Source organism: Propithecus coquereli, unplaced genomic scaffold (assembly GCF_000956105.1).
Source record: "Propithecus coquereli isolate 6110/MARCELLA unplaced genomic scaffold, Pcoq_1.0 Scaffold138, whole genome shotgun sequence".
In the NCBI taxonomy this organism is placed as follows: Eukaryota; Metazoa; Chordata; class Mammalia; order Primates; family Indriidae; genus Propithecus; species Propithecus coquereli.
Window position 1 is genome coordinate 5,860,903 of NW_012138080.1, and position 9,058 is coordinate 5,869,960.

A 9,058-nucleotide genomic window follows, 5' to 3' on the forward strand; every position below is an offset into this window, starting at 1 on the left:
AAATTCTGCTTATTCTTGGAGGCTTAATTCAAATGCCTGTACCTCTGTCTTTGGCCCCTAGCAGAAAGCTTCACTGAGAAGGTATATAGTCATGGTGTTGGAGGTTCAAATCCTAGCTCTGCTGCTTATGAGGTGTGTGTAAAATGAGAATAATACCAAGTGCTTTACGTACTACACAGGGTTGTTATGAGGCTTTATTAAGATAATAGATGTGGAACTAGGTTAAACTGTGAAGCATTTTGCTGACGTTAGTGGTCATTTCTGCCATCATATGGCACTTAGCCAGCCTAATTAGTAGTAGGTGTTTGCGAATGTGTTGTCTTCTGTACTAAGTCTTGAGGCCAGAGGCCATGTGTCCTAAGCAAATATTTGTTGAATGGATGACATAAGTGAAGTGATTGTTTAAGGAACAGATTTTGTTAACACATTTGACCTTGCCTTTTCTATCAGCTCTTTCAACCTTTGCTGCTTTTGGCACTTTTCACTGCAAGTAGAAAAGACTTGATAGAGTAGAATAATTATATGTAGATAGTTTATATTTTATGTGTTTATAATCTTACATAATCTAATATTGCTTTTATTCTTTTTTTTCTTTCGACAACCCAATACCACAAATGACTAATACTGATTTTAAAACTAGGCTGTTTAGAACAGGGGCTTGGAAAACTACTGCCTGAAGACTGCCTATGTTTGTAAAGTTTTATTGGAACACAGCTTCACTCATTCATTTGTATACCATCTATGGCCGCTTAAGCTGATAGAGTCTCTCTTATTTTTCCCTAATGAGAAAGTATTAAATGTAGTTCCCAGTTAGGAGTGTTTTTATTCCTATGTGTGGAAAATATCTTTCAGTTCTTAAACTTTAAAAAAAATACAAATTACATGCTTGTCATAAAAATTAAAATAAACTAAAAAAATAAAAATCCTACCTAACTATTCACCTTGAGGAGTCTCTCATTTTTTTATGTTGAAGTTAAAATTTCTCTTGCCAGTAAAGCTTGATAATTATTATATGCATTTGTTTTAGGGTCTACTTTTTGGTCTTTGATTTCTTCAGCCCTAGTGAATGAATTGTGATTTATTTTTCTGCTCTTAGTAGAATTAATAATATTTTCTCTCAAAAAAGAATTATAGAATTCTTCTGGATAGTAATGTTGTTTAAAAAAGGAGTTAGATATAAATTCAGTCAGATTTTTAAAAATGTTTGGGAGCAGGCCTAAAATTATAATATAATACAGTCAGGCACTGTTTATTTTCCCCCTTGAAATACTTACAATTTTTGCTTAGGAATTATTCCTAATTGAAGTAACCTCATTTATCTAATTAGTTACGGACCTGGGTATAAAGGTGTGTTTTTTCTTCTTAATTCTTGTTTGCAGGCCTGGAAATTTTTTTCTCTTAAATAGACTTAACTTTTTAAAGATAGAGCCCACCTTGAAGGAAGACACACAGATTTGTTACTTTCAGTATATTTTAAAGTTCAAGGTTTTGCTTTGCCAGTGGAGAAATCTTTGTGTATTTTGAGAGATCATGATATACAGTAGGGATCCTTGAAGTGGGGATTAGACAATGGGGAAGGAAGGAGCAGAGGGCTCACAATGACCTCGGGATTTCTCTTGTTCAGTACTACCCCTTCCCCATCCCCAATAAGGTTCTGATAAATCCTTTCAGGAGACTGTGCCTATGTAGTGAGCCATAGTGCAGAATTGATGTAGAAGAAAGAGTAGAAATATAAAGTAAATTCTGGATGTAATATCTTATGAATCTTTTCTCTTTCTGCTTATAAAAATGTACATCTTCAGTAACAATGTCATTATTTTGAAGCCTAGGTTTTTAGCATTTTTTTTAAATGTGCTTATAATTCCCTATGCCCTTAATGTTAAAAGTTTTGGAATACAGAGGCAAAAAATAAGTTTGCTGTTTACCTATGTCATGAGCTTCTTGAGGGCACAAATGTGTCTTATATATAGTCTGTATGTTACCAGCTTTTACAAATAGTTTTGAAAATACAAGGCATGGGTTAATGTTTATTTATCTTGCTTCCCTTGCACATCTCTCTCTAGCTTCCTCTCTCCCTTCACTCCCCTCACAGGACAGGTTTTCTTTCTCAGGTCTTAAAGATTATAGGGAGATCAATTTTCCCTTTAAAATGTAATTTTATTTAGTGAACATAGGTCTTTTTAAAAAACGTAGGTGATATTTTATCTTCCTAACCAAAAAGAGGTTATTGTGGAAGAATAGCTATTTATAGTGTCAGCCTCGTATCAAAGGTGTACACATAAACATTGTCATAACAGAGGATCTATATTTTTGTACATAGGTTGGCAGATTACGAGAGTCAGCCACCTGGTTTGTAAATAAAGTTTTATTGGAACACAGCCATACTTCATCATTTACATATTGTCTATAGATGCTGTTTTGCTACAATGACAGAGTTGAAGAATTACAATGGAGACAGTCTAGCCTGTGAAACCTAAAATATTGACTATCTGGTCCATTTGCTGATCCCATTTTAGTGTATTTATTTTCAGAAGATCTTCAGTAGCTTTCTTTACTTCTTTCGCCCCCAGAAAACTGACCTCAAATGCCTTTGTCAATTTAGATTACCACTTTTTAGATAAAAATAGCTTTTTCTAAATATTAGATTGTAGGACATAACTTATAGATAGGCATTGAAGTTTTATGTTGTCAAGTTTTACTCTTTTCTACTGTGTCAAATACTTCATTTTAGCTCTAAATGAGCACATAGATGTTTTTTGAAAAGTCTCTGGAGTCCATGTTTTATTGAATTATGGCTAAGAAGAACCCAATTTATGGAATTATGGATAATGCTCTGTCCCATCTTTATGAATGTTAACTGAATGTTATTGTCAAGATTATCTTGATATTTAGCTACATAAATAAGAGGAAGTCTTAATGTATTATTAAGGTTAATTTTTAGATTAGAGCAAGAAAGGATGAGCCAGCATATGCAGCTTCATTTGACCCTTTGATTGTTTCCTAGCAAGGCTATGAGAGTGTCTTGGTTCTGGCCAAGCTTACGTGTCGGGGATGCAGAAGGATGGGAAATAGATCAAAGATAGGAGAAAGTACAGAGCCTGCTCAAGAAGGTACTGGGGCTAAAGTGTTCTTCTGAGCCCTGACTTAAAACCTGTTTTCATCTGCCTGGCATTGACCTCTGGTGATGATGCTTTCTTATTTCTGTGAAAAGTACTCTCTAAAGAAGTAGAAGTCTTTTTCATTTAGATAGGATCAAAAGGGTGAGGGTATTATTTGTGAATGGGGAGGAGTTATATAGGCTCATAGGGTAGAGAATTGGCATGAAGAGAATGTCATGCATCAGTGTGATATTTAGCACCAACAGATTTTTTTATTTTATTCTATAAAAGAGATTTTCTTTTAGTTTATTAATATGAAAACATTAAAATCTGTGTATTTAAATTATCAAAAATTCTGAGCAAGTTACAGCGTATGTGTGCAGAGTACACATACACAGCAGTTTTTTTCAGAAGGCGTACTGCATTACACTCTGCATCTAAACTTTGCACATTTTTTTGAAAGACTCACTGGAGGCAGTTTGGCCAAGGATCTGACATAATACGACACAGGTTGGTTTGCTCTGAGCATGTGAAGATTTCCCAACTGCAGTCAGGTAATGGTAAAGCCGTTAGAGACTTGTTTTGTGTGTATGTAGAGATAAAATGGGATCCCACATAAAAATATTCCACAAAAAGGAATTAGTGGCATTTTTGGAAATGGCCTTGAGGACATACTAGAGTCTCATCTTTTCCTTGACATAAAGTTTTAAAATGCCATGTATAGAAATACCAGTCTAATCGAATATATTAATTTAGCCAATATTGCCAAAACTCTTATTTCCTACCTTTTGATTCCATGATGAATTTGAACAGTCTTTGAATTCTCCCCAGCACTACCTTCCTTCACATGCCTTTGTATACAGGACCCTTATTTCAGCAAAGGGGACCTGATTAAGGAGCAAACAACAAGCCTGTGAGTCTTAATTCCATTCTGATTACATGTCCATAATTTCACTTTAGAAATAGTAATGGTAAATTGGCTGGGTGTGGTGGCTCACTCCTGTAGTCACAGCTACTTGGGAGGCTGAGGTGGAAAGGACCATTTGAGTCTAGGAGTTCCAGACCAGCCTGGGCAATGTAGCAAGACCCTGGCTCTAAAAACAAATAAATAAAAATAAATAGTAATGGTGAATACCTGGGACTTCAATGGCAGTTACATGTTTGATTCGAGAGACTCTAGGTATTATTGTTAAATTGGGTAACTGCTATTCTTGTTTCCAGAGTAGGGCACAGTCCAGTCCCACAGAATCAAAATCCTTGGGAAAATCAGAGTGTGGGTATAGTGTGGGTATACTCTTTGAATATTGCCATTCCCTCCATTCCAACCCATATCCCAGAGAGAGTCTTTTTGCACCTTAGCTCATGTATCACAGGGCCTGTGATACTTAATAAAGATAATTTTGCTATTATATTCCCAAAAGGTATCTTTTATATATCTTATATCTTATAATTAGATGAGAAAAATATGTCTGTGAGGTTCTCCTAGTCCACATTTTCATCTCTAGTACAACTGTGAGGGAATTTTCATTATCTTTATTTAATAAAGGACACGCTGAACCTACAAGATTGATACTGGGAGAATTTTTATATAAAACAGGATGGGTGGCTCATGCCTACCTCTTTTCCTTTCTGCCCTGAAATTCCTTGGGGGATCTATTACTAATTCATTTTCCTCGTTCTAGATGAAATTTGAACAGCTAACTCTGCATTCACCCCATTGTATAGCCAAGGCTAGAATGTTTATGCCAGGCATCTCACCTTGGGAGGTCTTTGTAGGAATTGTAGACCCATCATAGATTTCTTAAAATTATAGGTAAAACTATGTATGAATGTACATCTTTTTTAGAGTAGATTTCCTGACTTCATCAGATTCTCAAAGTGGTTCATGACCTATAAAGCTTATAAGAACTACTGTCTTAGAATCTCATTCAAGTAACATTTATCAGGTGCCCCCTCTCTCTCAGGCCCTAGCTGGATTCTGGGGCTACAAAAACAAGTCTTGGTCTCTTTTCAGCATTTTGGGCCTGTGTTTGTGGAGGAAGTGCGTTCAGAAACAGCTACAGCTACAGAACAATATGATGAGCTCTCTTTAGGATGCTGTGGAAGCATCCAACTGTCACGGGACTCAGGAAAGACTTCCTGGCATTAGGGCAGACTCCTGGGGTGACCTTGAGGCAAGACTTCTGTGCGGATGGCAGTAGGGTCAAAGAGAAAAAAGCTTTGAGAATAGTAGGAGTCTAAAAATAATAGACTTACAGCATACAGCGTGTTCTCTGGTGGTGGAACATTTAATGGATGTGTCTGCTTCTCCTTGTCTGGAGCCAGAAGAAAGACCCTGAGAGAGCCAAATGCTGAAGTCTCTTTGTCTGCCACTGTGGCTCCTGTTACTGGCTGAGAACCTCCCTACTCCCTGGGTAGTTTGCACTGGGGAGACATCAGAAGCTGCAATTTCCATTTAAGAAAGACATTAATGGTGGAAGATGGGAACAAAATGTAAAACCCACGCTTCTTTGTAAACCTCAAACAGTTGGTTTAGATTTTTCACCACTGTTAAATGTCAATCCAATTAGTTGGTTTAAAGATGCTTACTATTGTTTTTGCTTTTAGTTGTGATAAGCAAACCTTGTAAGGTTAATTAGCATTTTAGATTTTAATAGCTTTTGGAGTACCCCCCCCCCCAGTATACATTTTTATGCGTTTTGGCAGATGAATACAGTCATGTAACTTCCGCCACAATCAATATACAGAACTTTTCCATTCCCCCCAATAGTTCCCTTGTGCCCCTTTAAAATGTGCTTCTTTTTTACAAGTCTTGCCTTAAAACACACAAGCTAAGCAGATACATATCTTTCTAAAATATTGCCTTTTTCTTCATTCATACCTGCCCTTTAACCTTCCATAGAGCTTTCTTTTTACAGCCTCTGGCCTTTTCCCCTCCTTCATTTCTCCATGGCTGCTCCAACAATGTGAATTATATAATTAAACTAGCAATGTACTTTACACTGCTTTAATCACCAGCTATTCAATACCTCAGAGTTTAAAGCTAGTATGCAGTATAAACACGATGATGTTGGAGGCTTCAGTTTTATTTTTTAGGGCATTTAGAATTAATACAGTTATTCTGAAACCTCTCTTGCCTACAGGTAGGGTAACAGGAGGGTTGTCATAGGAGATTATAGAAGGTGATTTTAGTAAAGAGCTAGTCCTAGTCACTGAAGCAGGTTGTGGTATAAGCAGGTTGCTATTTGGACCTCCCATTTCTTCCATTAGCATTTTTTTTCCTATTCCCTGGGTTATTTACCTTTGTCCTTTAATCTATACTAACTTGGTGAAATGTTCTTTGAAAACTATCACCTTAACTGATAAGGATATGGGCCAAATGTCTTACAAAGTTGACTAATTTTATGACTTCAGCTGACTTCTATAGAAGGGTAATGAATATATATCTGTTTCTAGTGTTCGAATTTTTTTAACCATATGTATATATTTTGCCTTTTGCAGTTAAAAAACCCAGAAGTCTTTGAACTTCCTGGAATTTCTACAAAAATTCTAGATTTACAGTAAGATTTATTGAGCAGTTGGCACTCACTCTTCGTAGTTACCTTCTACTTTGTAGGATCATTTGGCATGTGTAACCAGTGTTTTTTTGTTTGTTTCTTGTTTTTCTCATCTTGGTTTTCTACCAGTTCTTTTGTCTTCTCTAGTTTTTCAGGTTTAAAGTACACAGTTGAGAGTATTATAATTTTACATATCTTTAGCTTTTTGGAAATTGCTACAGTTTTTAATGGAAGGGCAATAGTTATGGGAGTTTGAGAGGCAAAAATATCAAGAGTAAGAAACAAAATGCTGTAAATAGGTTAACACATGAGAATTGAATAAGTGAGAAGCAATTTACATATGTGTTTTTAAATTATTAATTTTAGAGTAGTTTGATTTACAGAAAAGTTGCAAAGATATACTGTATTTTTTTATTATTTTTTTTTATTTCGGCATGTTATGGGGGTACAGATGTTTAGGTTACATTTGTTGCCCTGATATACTGTATTTTTTAACTAGAAATGTCATAAAGCTAACCAAGCTAATTTTTGTTATCTATATCCCATTTTTAAAACTTCCTACTGAGTCAAAAGAAGCACAAGACAATTACTTGAAGTACTGATGGAATTTTTCCTCCACGTTCAAAAATGAAAATATATAAAAGATAGCTGAGAAGAAATGTGGAAGTGCCAAAAGAAAATATACATGGAAAAAAGTAGAAGTAGGCCATTAAACACAGATTTCTATTTACAGATGGGCTTAAGACAGGCATCTTCATTGTTAATGGTCCTAAAGCCATCAACAGATATTCTATTCTTTCAAAAGAACATGACACACCATTTCAAAGGGCTTTTTTGTTTTTTAATGAGGCAAAGTTTTAAGCATTTTTTATTTTTAAAAAATTTGTAAAAACCTATGTATGCAAAGCTCTATGTTCTGTAGTTATTGATTACTGCCAACACACAAGCTAAGCAGATACATATCTTTCTAAAATACTGCCTTTTTCTTCATTCATACCTGTCCTTTAATATATGGGTGCTCATCTATCAGGCATTGTACTGAATCCTTTATATTTGTGATCTCATTTAATATTCACAACAGACCTGGAAGATAGGCACTATTATGTTCATATTACAAAAGAGGAAGCTGAAGTTCAGAGTAAATTGCCTAAAGAGGAGGAGCCCTTATATGAACCAGGTAGGAAGTCAGTCTCCCAAGACCTGGTTCTTTGGTATCCTTTAGTAACAATAAAAATTCCTCTTCAAGGAATACAGCCCTATCTTTGCCTCTAGTGCACAGAATGTGGCATACTTTATTTTCCTTCAACAACAGTAATAATAACAATGGTAGCAAACATTTATTGAGCACTAATGTGCCACCCATTGTTCTCAGCGCTTTACATGTATTTCCTTACATGATTCTCACATAACTCTAGAAGCTTGCTATTCCTGTTTCACAAAGGAAGACACAGTGGAGGCTGAGAGGGATTGAGTTATCCACATAAGTTTCCTTAGTAAACCGCAATTTAGGCCCACATCTACCTGAGCCCAAATTCTTTACCTCTAAGATAGTATAGAGCAAGCACCGGTTGTCATCAATGTGTGAAAGGAACTCGGAAGTCTTTAAAGCATGGCCTTCACTGTTTCTCCATCTTTCCTTGAATAGAGCTGTTGAGTAGGCACCACTCCTTCCCTTAGGGCCCTTACTTCTCTTTGAAGTTCTTCCAGCAACACATTTAACAAGTATTTATGGAATAACTACTATGTAGTAGGCATTTATCTAGGCACTGAGATACAAGTGAACAAGATAGACAGTGGCCCAACACTCAATAGAGCTTCGTGCTAGTGGGACAAATAAAACATAAATGCATAAATAAATAAGATAATTTTAAAACTTAATTTCCTGTCACTGCTCTCCTGGCCCAGGCTTACCCTCAACAGTCACATCTCCCTGGCTGAGGTCTTTCTTTCTGGTTTATCTGTAGTCACTATGTGAGGCTATGGAAGTTTCCTTTACTCTTTACTTTTATTCTACCAATCTAGCAAATACTCACTGTTTTAATTATTGGGACTTCAAAAATAAAGACCGTCACTGGCCTTAAAGAGCTTACAATTTCGTACCATGCTTCCCAACCTTTCCTACGTAATGACGTGCATGGAAAATGAATGGGGTAAACACAAGAGGCTGTTGAGCTGGAAAGGGTGGCTAAAGGAATCAATAACACAGGCATGCAATAACAAACCAGTTCTGAACTTTGGCTTTATTGACATGTTTGCACAAAGGTATGTTTATTGTCCAATGGAGGTAATAGCTGTGAGGGTGGTTCAGAAGACACTTTACTAACTGGCTTCTACCTAGAGAGATTAACTGGTGTTCTCCATTCTTTTTCAATGCTCGGGTCTACTTTTTTTTTTTTTTTGAGA

At 36.0% G+C, this 9,058-nt stretch overlaps 1 protein-coding gene across 4 annotated transcripts in view; it reads left to right on the top strand.

Annotated features, from left to right (window-relative positions):
- UGP2 (UDP-glucose pyrophosphorylase 2) overlaps positions 1 to 9,058 on the top strand; it is a 52,488-nt gene that overhangs the window by 17,535 nt on the left and 25,895 nt on the right. The window lies entirely within an intron of this gene.